General features: G+C 40.5%; 1 protein-coding gene and 1 non-coding gene across 2 annotated transcripts in view; both read left to right on the top strand.

The window, feature by feature from the left end:
• LOC121925147 (disks large homolog 2-like) overlaps nt 1–11555 on the top strand; it is a 1073267-nt gene that overhangs the window by 702368 nt on the left and 359344 nt on the right. The gene's annotated exons all lie outside the window — the stretch shown is intronic.
• On the top strand, nt 6593–6749 carry LOC121927396. Its single transcript, XR_006103196.1, has one exon. It is a non-coding gene; the product is annotated as a U1 spliceosomal RNA (small nuclear RNA).

Below are 11555 nucleotides of genomic sequence, written 5' to 3'. Positions count from 1 at the left end.
ATTGTTGGGTTGTTTTCCCTGCAATATACATGGACAGTCTGTCCATGATTACAAAATCATTCACTTTAATCTTCCATTCTCCTAGAGTGGGTATTATATTAGTTTTCTAGTACTTCGCATATGTCATGCGGGTTGCCGTAATCATATACAGGATTATATTTTTCTCATCCTGATTCATTTGTCCTTCTATAGTGTCTATTATATTCAATAAAAATAGCTGTGGTTGAAATGGAATGTTTTTTCCCAATAGTTCCTGCATTGCCTTATGTATGTTTTTCCAATAAGTTTGTACTTTATCACATTCCCACCACATGTAGGGTTGCCATAACTGTCCACCATTACCAGGGAGAAAATGTAGGACAAATTCGAGACCAAACTGTAGGACAACTGCAGGACAAAACTCAGCCCAAAATGTAGGATGTTTAAGGTCCTCCATTTTTCTTAAATGTCCTACATTTTGGGCTGAGTTTTGTCCTGCAGTTGTCCTACAGTTTGGTCTAGAATTTGTTCCACATTTTGTCCCTGGTAATAGTGGACAGTTATGGCCACATGTGATACATGAGTAGCTTTTAGGTAGAAGAAGTTGTCAGAACCTGTGTATGTTTGGTCCATATTTGAACTTCAAACTTTCTAGTCCCAGGCAGACTCGACCCACTTAGGCTGGCCTTTAGATCCATCTGGCCATATAGAAGTATAAAGACTTCCCTGTTTTAGTTTATATGTCCTTGGTTCTTGCAGGGTCCAGCCTCCAGATATGTTGTTTTTTGTGGGTTTTTCGGGCTATGTGGCCATGTTCTAGCAGAGTTTCTTTCTGACATTTCGCCAGCATCTGTGGCTGGCATTCTCTGAAGATGCCAGCCACAGATGCTGGCAAAACGTCAGAAACTCTGCTAGAACATGGCCACATAGCCCGAAAAACCCACAAAAAATTATGGATGCCGGCCATCCTACTGCAGATGTGACCCACAGCTTCTGCTTCCTAGATCATGGGTCATTTCTGACCAGTGCTTATAACACAACTGTATTAGGGCCCCAATCCTGATCATATGTATGCTAATACTTTCGCCTTTATAAACTGTAAGAGATTGGAATGGGGTGCCTTGTGCTGTCAAGTGAGTGCCACTCAACTGAGGCTGAGCTTCAGGCTGGGCTCACTCTTTGTGATGTTCTTGAGACTTGGTGGTAGTTGTGGTGATGTGTGTGACAGAGAAAGAAAGGGGAGGGAAGGAAGAATTTACTTGGGTTATATAAATTCTTTTGAATCAAGTTTCCATCTGAATGCCACATTTCCTCCTTTTCATGGTTGGATCCTCCTCTGACATCTTGTTTGATACCAGGGGGAAGTAGTAAGTCCTGACAGCATTGCACATGCACTGATCTGGCTTGGCTTCACAAATAGTGAAAGTGCACTTCAATTTTTTGCTAAAATCAGGCCAAGGGGGTTGGGTTTGTTGGGACGCTGCTGAGTCCCTGAACTAATTCAAGCCTTTGTCCATGGATCCCACCCTGTCATAGAATCATAGAATCGTAGAGTTGGAAGAGACCGCTAGGGCCATCCAGTCCAACCCCCTGCCATGCAGGAAATCCAAATCAAAGCATCCCTGACAGATGGCCATCCAGCCTCTGTTTAAAGACCTCCAAGGAAGGAGACTCTATCATTTTGGACATGTCCAAAAGCTGGGCAAGGACATATGAAATCAGCATGTCGGGTATTGATATTTTACATCGGGAAATGGAATAAGAACATGTTCATGTGCAATGCTGAAGGTCTTTAGAGTAGTAGTAGCTCATTAGCATCTGAAGGGTCACAGTTCCTCAGTCCCTGGTTTAGTTGTTCTCTAGATGTGCGCATATCTATTGATCATTGCAATACCAACATTTCACCATGATAACAAAGCACAACCATTTAAATTATGTCGAGTGTGTAGGGGGTGGCTCAGAATACAGAATCAGCAATAGGAAGACTATGTGAACTGCTAAGCGAGAGACATTAATTCCGTACTGAGAGCTCTAAAGAATTTTTGGCTTTTTCTGTCTGTCGGTATGCATTAGGGAAGCTAGGTATAAAAGAAGCAGCTTAATGTATGAGGAGAAATGTGAATGGAAAGAGCTTATCAATGAAAGTAGAAGAAAAATTAATCCTGCCTTGCTTCTGAAAAAGGAGAGGACCAATGAAAGGTCAGCATATGCATTGACAGTAATGGAACAGAGTCTGTTCTGAATATGTACTTTTCAGAAGCCAAAAATCTAATAAGATTGGCATAAATGCACATTTAAAAGCAAAAACTGATTGATTCATGGGGTATGAATCTCTCTCTCTCTCTCTTATGTGCGCACATACACACACAGTTATGTGCCTTCAAAGTGTTTACTACTTATGAAAACTCTAAGGTGAACCTATCATGGAGTTTTCTTCACAAGATTTGTTCAGTGGGGATTTGTCTTTGCCTTCCAACACACACACACACACACACACACACACAAACTTTTATACTTGTTTAACATTGCACAATGTTGTATTTTGGGTATTGTTCCTATGGCTGCAAATGGGATTGCTTTGTGTATATTTTAATTATAAGCTTGCAATTGGTTACAAATGGGATTGCTCTACACATGTTTTAATTCTGAGTTTTCACTTGGCTAAGAGAGAAAACTCTGCAACTTACCAGTAAAAAGGTTGCTGGACCAAAGATAGCTTTGACAGTGGTTAGGTGAGTAAGGTGAAATAACTTGGAGCTTCCATACTAGACAAGAATGTGAAGCCATCTCCCAATTCCAGTATCTGCACTTGGCATCCTGCCTACAGACAGCAGAGATGGCTGTTGAAAACTTCACCTTGCTTTCCTATTAAAATTTGTCATGGCTTGGGGTGGTATTATTATACATTTGCACAATGCTTGAGAATAATGTTCCATCAGATACATTGTGGGAATTTAAAATGGTGTCTGGATCAGATAGATTGGAGATAGTCCACTGAGAGGACATTTTTGACCAGGGACCTTCAGTTCTGGACATGCCCCCTCTCCCCCATCCACCTTGCAATTGCAATTCAGTGAGCCTGCCATTTCTCCAGCAGTACAAAGATATGGGAAGTATCAATTTCAGAGGCCTGGAAGGGGTTTCCCCCATTCCACCTCAGCAGCCCATCTGGGGCATGGAGGAAAAATGTGTGGGTTTCCTCTATCTTTGTGGGTTGCACAGGGAAATGGTTAAGGATTCCGTGTGGCCCTGTGGCTGTTGGTTGTTCATATTGAATCTCTAGTGCAGATGATGTTGGACCCCATCCTCTGTCATCCTTTCTCGCTGGCCATGCTGGCTGGAGCTGATGGGAGTTTAGCAACATCTGGATGATCAGACATTCTCCATCCATCCTTCAAATGTGCCCCAGTCCTTTTGAAACATTTCATCTATATTCATAAAGGTGAATTTGTGAAAGGACCAGCTAGCAATGCGCTCGAGGTCTAGCTTCCACTGTTTTAATATGTAGGTTTTGAAAGCAGAGTTTTGTCACCTTTTTTTATATCATCCCACTTGATAACCTGAGAGAAAAATTTGACTCTCCAAAGGAGACCTAAGAAACAAGTCCTACTCAGAAGTCTATATATATTTAATTTCAGCTTCCCTTCCTTTAATGCAATTTATGATACACCCTGCAGGATTTTCTCTGTTTTATACTTGAGAGGTGGGTTAGATTCTTCCTGGTTACAGGATTTGGTAGTCCATCTCCAAAATTATGCTCTTACACAATGGCGTCTACAATGAAGGACAACTTTGCATTTCATACATGTGTTAAGTTTTGTTTTAAGGTAATACCTTTTTAAAGCTCCGCAGCTCCTCTCTTGGGTTTTTTTTTTGTTGTTGTTGGTTTTGTCAAGGAGCTGCTGAATCTCAGTATGAAGACTGAAATTGATTAACAATATTATGAATTTTACCCAGCAGCCATAATCATTAGTTGCTGTAGCAACTTGGATGCTGAGATCAGAGGGCACATTATAAGTGTGTGTGTGTGTGTGTGTGTGTGTGTGTGTGTGTGTGTGTGTTGAGATTCAAATAACTTTTTGGTCTATGATACCACAATGCACACAAAAAGGAACAATTTAAGAGGGCTTTCTCTTGCACAAATCTCCTTGAAATGAATATCAGTGTAGGGACACAGGAGTATTCAGTTACATTCCTTTCAGTAAAGCTTCTCACAAATTTTCCTTAATTCAGTACATGGAGCCAGCCCTATCAAGAGCAGAGCAGATTTCCGAATCTCTTGAAAGAGCACCAAAGGATTTGTTATTTAATTTCTTATTACTGGCTTAGATCCTACATTGGGGGATGTATGTCTGGCAGACTGCTACATCTCTATAGGCATATCTTCTGGTGCTACTCCACCTGCAAACCACCTTTTAAATGAATTTTGCCCCTCCAATACTGCCATTAGAGAGCAGGAAGATCAGGGGAGATGTGTCCAGTTATTTTCCTGTAGTTGGATATACTGTAACAGGCACATACAAAGACCACCAGGGATCCTCGCAAGGTCCCTCAAGATGATATCCTTGCAGCACAACTACCTACAGGAAAATAATTCTTCTAATGTCTGATGGCACACAAATGGGCATACTTAAAAAGGTGGTTGGGTGTGGATTTTGGTTGTGTGCAGTTGGCAAAGAATTTTACCACCTGCAACAATCAAAACAGTGGGTGATGGTAGTCTAAGTTGGATTTTACAATTGACTAATAGGATGTCATCAATTTTATTTTTACTGCTGGGGAGGAATGAGGCACCTGTGGGATTTTCACTGTTTGCAGAGAGCAACTGGGATGTCTCTGCTCAGTGCCGATGAAAGACATTCTTCCTTTGGAGCAGTGCAGATAATTCTTGTGGTTATCTGATTAGTGACTGGAGAAAAGGCTTTTCAAGGTGTTTAAATTAAAAAGTCTCATCTTTAAATACCCTTAAATTTTAAAAATGCTTTAAAATGCTGTTTGTAGACTTTAAATACCTTCTAAGGAGAGACATGCACATAACTGAGCTGTATTTTGCATGTTTGAAAGTTGTAGAACTGGAGCTGATGTTTGAACAGACGTGCATAGAATTTACTTAAGCATTAGACTGATTTGAATACTCTATATACTCATTATATAGAGAGATCTTGTAGCGCCTTTGAGACTAACTGAAAGAAATTGGCAGCAGGAGCTTTTGTAGACTTCAGTCTACTTCCTCAGATACATTCCTCAGATACATTCCTCAGATACATGTAAATGCATCTGAGGAAGTAGACTGAAGTCTATGAAAGGTCATGCAGCCAATTTCTTTCTTTCAGTTAGTCTTAAAGGTGCTACAAGATCTCTCCATATACTGATTCTACAGACTAACATGACAATATCTTTGAATTTTGCCTGTATATACTCATGTATAACTCTGTTTTAGTCAAAAATCAACCCAAAAAACATGAGTTGGCTTATCCATGGGTCAGTTTAAGTACCGTACCTTAGCTTTTATCAAAATACGAAGCATCCTCTTATCTGAGTAGAGTGATGAAAATTAAGAGCTTAGTCCATCCTAGGAGAACATAAAAGAAACATCAACCACCTCTTTGCTTTGACACTGCTTCTGGTCTTTTTGAATGCCTGGATAGGAAAATAGCATCATTCTTTAATCAAAAGGCAAACAAATAAAAAACTTCATCATTTACAGCCTTTGTTACATGTCCCTATGTTTTACCCTTGACTTACCCATGTGTCATATCAAAATCTGTAATTTTGACCCCAAACCCTGCCCTTGTTTTATACAGTATACAGTGGGCCCTTCCCATACATGGCGGATCCATTCCATTATTTCAATAGGGGTGTGCTCCTGCACGTACTATGGTGTCTCCCGCAGCTTACTTTCCATGTAAGGTTAAAGCTGTGTATGGCACGGGCACGCTGTATATGGTATTTCATCCCAGTTGGTCCCAGACATTCTAGCTGTTTCTGCTGTAGCAGCTCTTCTAAAAACACCAAAAAACAAAAACCCTCCCCTTATTAATTTGCAAGAGAGAGAGAAAGAGACAAGAATATGAGGAATTATTTTAAGACGGAAAAGATCAGTTCCTGCCTTTAATAGTATTGAAAATCTTTAATTGTAACTGAGAGGCAGGTAATATTTTTTTCTCTCTTAAAAAAAAACCTAGCTTATTGGAAATGAGCTGATTCAGCCTATATTTGCATAAACTAGCCTCTTAAAACTGCAATCCAATGTCCTCTTTTCCTGGACACCTACCCCGAAATAGAAACTTGCCAACTTGCTTGTAATAGTGAACCTGTGTCAATGGCATAGTGTTTTATGAAGTAGCATAATGTGAGAAAGTATATGTCTATGAGGTTATGATAGATAAAATGTATTGAAACTATATGCTTTTGTTTTCTGGACTGTAATTTCCAGGATTCTTATAGACATTTATAAAATCACTTTATCTGTATACCAATATCTGTATATCTGAAATCATATACATCATTTTAAAGCAAAAAACTGAGGCTTTTTAAAATAAAACATTAATTTTAATTTAATTTAAAAAATAAAAACATATTTCTGAATTACTGTTTTGCCCAATGAATTATGTTACATTACCTGACAGAGGAGACACCTTAATCAGAAAGGCAGTTTTCCCAGGACGAGGCTCATCCCTTGCACTGTAAGTGAGCTGACCCCTGCGATTTACCCATATGCGGGAAACTTGACTGTCTAATTTGGTAAAGGAATCAGAATTTGTTTTATATAAAATTATAAATGCAAAAATCTTGTTTGTTGAAGTGCAGGAGTACGATGTTTAAAAACTAATTACAATAGATTAGGAGCATTTAGGTCCAGCTTCAAGTTGTTAAGCTTTGTTCATGGAATTATAGAATCACAGAGTCAGAAAAAGCCTCATGGACCATCAAATCTCATTGTGGAAGGAAGGCGGCATATAAATCATTGAAATAAATCAGTAAATAAAGTCCAACCTGCTGCTCAATGCAGGATCTCCAGTTAGAGTATTTCTAGCAGGTAACTGTCCAGCTTCTTTTTGAAGACATCCAGAGAATGGGATGCCACTACCTCTTGAGGTAATTGGTTCCATTGCTGAACCACTCTTAATATGAAGAGGTTCCTTCTAATGTTTAACTGGAATCTACTATCCTGTAACTTAAAACCATTAGACCTGGTCCTACTCTCTCGAGCAGCAGAGAACAAGCTTGTTTCTTCCTCTTTGTGGCAGCCAGGGTTGAACAATTGTTGAGGGCTACATTGTCCCCTCCAGAAGACTTTGAAGGGTCCACCTCTATTGCAAACGCCACGCAAAATTTAACAATTCCTCCTCCATGCTCTGAGGGGGCATTTTGCTGGGGTTTTGGCCTCTCAAGACTGGTTTAGGCCAAGAGGTAGAGTAGAAAAAACAGCAAGGGGGTACCCAGAAGTAAAAAAAAAAATTGGATCCAGAGGGCCACAAAAATGGCCCATAGACACCCATAGACTGGACAGTTCCCCATAACTAGTTTAGGATTAAGCATGTTGGAGAAGAGCTGGAAAATATAGTTTTGGTCTACTACTCCCAGGAAAGAGTCAGTGTGGTATAGTGTTTTGAGTACTGGAGTAGGACATTGGGAGATCAGTGTCCAAATTCCTGCCCAGCCATGGGAACCCATTGGGTCACCATGAGCAAGTCACAGTCTCTCAGACTTAGCAGAAGGCAAAAGAAAAATCCCTCTGAACAAATCTTGCCGAGAAAACTTTGTGATAGGTTTGCCCTAGTGTTGCTGCAAGTAAAAAAATGACTTTAAGGCACACAAGAAACAATTCCCAGAAACCCATATACAGTATAGCCTTGCTCATGACATCAGAGAAGGATAGGAACTGTAGTCTAAATAGTCCTCCCCCGAAGCTTCATGATTCTGTAATTCCTTTTATACTTCTGCAAGTCAGTTGCAAGGTTTTAGTAATGACCAAATTGTGCTGCAGAGGCAAAACATCATGGAGTTGGGTAAGATAATGTTGAACTTTTCCACCTTCGTCTGCCAGGTCAGGAAACCCAAAAGCCAAGAACTGATGAGATTTATTTTAAATGGGTTTGTGTGATTAAAAATAAGTTAGCTGTTCCTTCTGCAGTAATTTCTTTCCCCCTCTGGATAACGGGTGAGAATGAAGTACTATATTTAATTTACCTTTCTGTCAGTAGGAGTGTGCTATCGTATTTGGTTTTCTCTTTAATCCCTAATTAAAAAGGCTGCTGTGATGGATCTCAGATGCTGTAGCAGGTAAGTAGCAATTAAATACATGACTGATTAGCACAGTAGAATACCCTGGGACCCTCAGTGTGAAAATGGAGCCACGCTCATCTGAAATCAATAGGAGAACTTACACAAGGTCTCTCTTTCTCTCTCTCTCTCTCTGTTAATTTGACTCCTTTGGGATTGTGGAGGGCAATTTGGATTAATCATCTGCAAAGTCAGAGTGAGATTTTTTTCCCCCTTTCGCATATGGCGTGCAATTGAATATATCATCTCACCAGTTGCATTGCATTTGTGTTGTATGGTACATACTTCATGGATGCACATAGCAAAGGAGATGCAAACAGGACATATGAGTTTATTAAAAACTACATGTTGCATGCAGAAGCAAAGATGCAGGTCAGGTTTAACAGGGAATCATGTGAAAGAGCCAAAAAACAAAAATAGAACTTCTCCCTTCCTCTTCCTCCTTCTTGAAATCATTCATTTCTATCTTTAAGGGGCGAAACAGACCACCCCTTTGCATCACCATCTGGATGGCTTCATAGAATCATAGATTCATAGAGCTGGAAGAGACCACAAGGGCCATTCAGTCCAGTGCACGGCATTTTGATGCCGCATGCTCTGAAGCTGCCTGGATCATGCTGCCGGTTGCCCAACTTCCAGGTGCTTCAGTGACATGGCATTTAGATGCCTCATGGCACAGCAGCACAATAAAGTCACAGCAGGGTGGAAAAAGCTGGCTTTTTGCCACTCCAAAAAGGAGCAGCAATTTGTCGCTTTCTTTTTCCACTGGCAAAAGAGTGGGTTGGAACTGTGGTATGCAGTTGTCATGGCCCCAATCCAGCTTTCTCAGAGGTGGCTTCAAGCCACCCCTTTGGACGTTCTGTTTTGCCTCTAAGTCAACCATAGTCAGGGGCATCACTAAGGAGATGCAGCAGATGATAGCCTCACCAGATGACTCCCTAAGAGGAGGTGACATGATTGCTCCCAAAGCATCTGCTTTTTGGTTGAAACAAGCTGTATCATTTGCCTGCTTCCCTTTAAAATGCTGGAGCTCAGTGGAAGTGATGCTGTGAATGGGGCAAGGCTCAGTGGAAGGAGAAAGGAGAGGCCTCTGGCTGTGTGTGTATATATATAATATTTCACAATTTTCTTTAAAAGCATCACATCTAACAAAATTTTCACTTTAATCACATGAAACTACAGTTAGCCCTCCCCACAGGTGGGTTTGCCTTCCATGGCTTTGAGTTTACGCAGAAGGCAAGCCCCAGCAAAAGTAATAGGGCACATACCCACGCCACCATGAGCATACACCCCATTATTCTCTATGGGCTTGAGCGTACACTCTTTTCCCCATACGCAGGATGGTGGTGTTCAGAACGAGTCCCCCACGTATGAGGAGGGCAGACTGTATGTACTTGTACAAAACATTTAGGCTGTACACATGATATTGTAGTTTAAAGGTATAATTCTTGCTAGTTGTTTGTTTCACAACTGTTGCCATTATGTTCAGTGTATACAGGAATTATGATTTATGAGTAACTTTAGTACAAAAAAACATTATTAAGGATTCTGTATGGTGTGGCATGGGAGGAGGTCAATGGGAGGGGATGACACCATGAGTTGCTGCACCAGGTGATGCCAACTCTAGTGATACCACGCACTATAGTTCTCTTTTGCACCCAACTTGTGGAACTGTGGTTTGCTTCAACTGTGGTGGGTGAGAACCAAGGTTTCAGATCCAGGCTTGTTCTGAAACCATAATTTTACATTGGAAGAAGGACAAACTTTCTCAGGTTTTTCTTGGAGTGGCTCAGAAATGAAGCAAGAAGGAAGGAAGGAAGGAAGGAAGGAAGGAAGGAAGGAAGGAAGGAAACAATCAATTGCTTTCCCCCCATTTTCCATAATATGGCTTGATAGATTTAGGTTTATTTAATATTATATTTCAAGAATTTAAACAGAATTTAAATTTAAAAGAATTTCAAGAATTAATGGCAGTAGCCAGTCACCACTAACATTATTTCAATGACCAGTTTGAAGATATGTGTCTTTACCCCCTTCCTAAAAGCAGAGGATGGCACTGATTGTAACTCAGGGGAGTGAGTATCTCCCATTTTGGAAACAACACAGGGGGAAGCACTTTCCCACATGCCTGTCAAAGCATCCTTCACAGGGAATGGTATTTTCAAGAGAGTCTTTATTGAAGATCTAAACAGCTGGACAGATTTGTAACAAGATTGTTTATGCGTTAGATAGTCAAGCACAAGTATTTACAACTTTAAAGGTTAAAACCAACACTTTGTAATTGGTCCAAAAATGAAGTGATGACCACTGCTCTCTTTCAGTATCTCTTTAACATGATCTCAATGCCTTGCACCAGTTAACAGCTTATCTGTCATATATTGCATGAACTCCTGTGCATACAAATAATATGCATATATCAGTATGGTAAGTGTTTGAAGTTGTATTTTCACATACTGACAATATGCCACCTTGGATTCCATTTTGGGGAAAAGGTGAGAGATTAGTGTAATAAATAAATAAATACTTACTTTTTGGCAATCTATATGGTCTCTAGAGCAGTGAGTCCCAAGTTGTGGTCCTCCATTTATTTCGGACTTCAGATCCCAGATGCCCCAGCCAACTTGGCTAACTATCAGGAATTATGGGAGCAGAAGTCCAAAACATCTGGAGGACAAAGGTTGGGAACCCCTGCTCTAGAGCATCCCTTGGACCATCGCAGGTGCCCACCCACAGCCTACCGAATGCAGTATTGTTTTTGTACCTTTGAAGAATGTACATGCAATAAGTCTTTATGGGGGAAAAAATCAGATGGGCAGATATGTTGGGGGGAATGGCTTGGGTCATGCTGTCCTAATTTGTTCAGCTCAGAGTCTCTTCATAAAGAGGAGGAAGGATGAAGCAAAGAGTGCTTCCTTGGGAGTGATTTGTCTTAATGAGGAATCCATCAGTCTGTTGGTTCCTGTTTGGTTGCTTGAAAGGAAGATTTTTTTTTCCTCCTCTTGTTCCTTGTGGGAATGTCCGACAGATGGCTAGATGCTGTGGTCAGGAAGAGTGAAGGGACATGGCTCTGTTTTTTGGACTTAAAAATTGCATGCCTTTCAAGAGCAGCAAAAAATACTTTTCTACATTCTCTGAGCCCTTGGATCACTTTGTATTGCTGGCTGAGTCTCCCCTATCCAAAATGCTTGTGACCAGAAGCGTTTTGAGCTGAGAGTTTTTCAAATTTTGGAATATTTCTCTGTACCTAATGAGATATTTTGGAGATGGGACCCAAGCATAAAAATGAAATT

Source organism: Sceloporus undulatus, chromosome 3 (genome assembly GCF_019175285.1).
Source record: "Sceloporus undulatus isolate JIND9_A2432 ecotype Alabama chromosome 3, SceUnd_v1.1, whole genome shotgun sequence".
In the NCBI taxonomy this organism is placed as follows: Eukaryota; Metazoa; Chordata; class Lepidosauria; order Squamata; family Phrynosomatidae; genus Sceloporus; species Sceloporus undulatus.
This window is presented reverse-complemented; position numbering and strand designations above follow the sequence as displayed.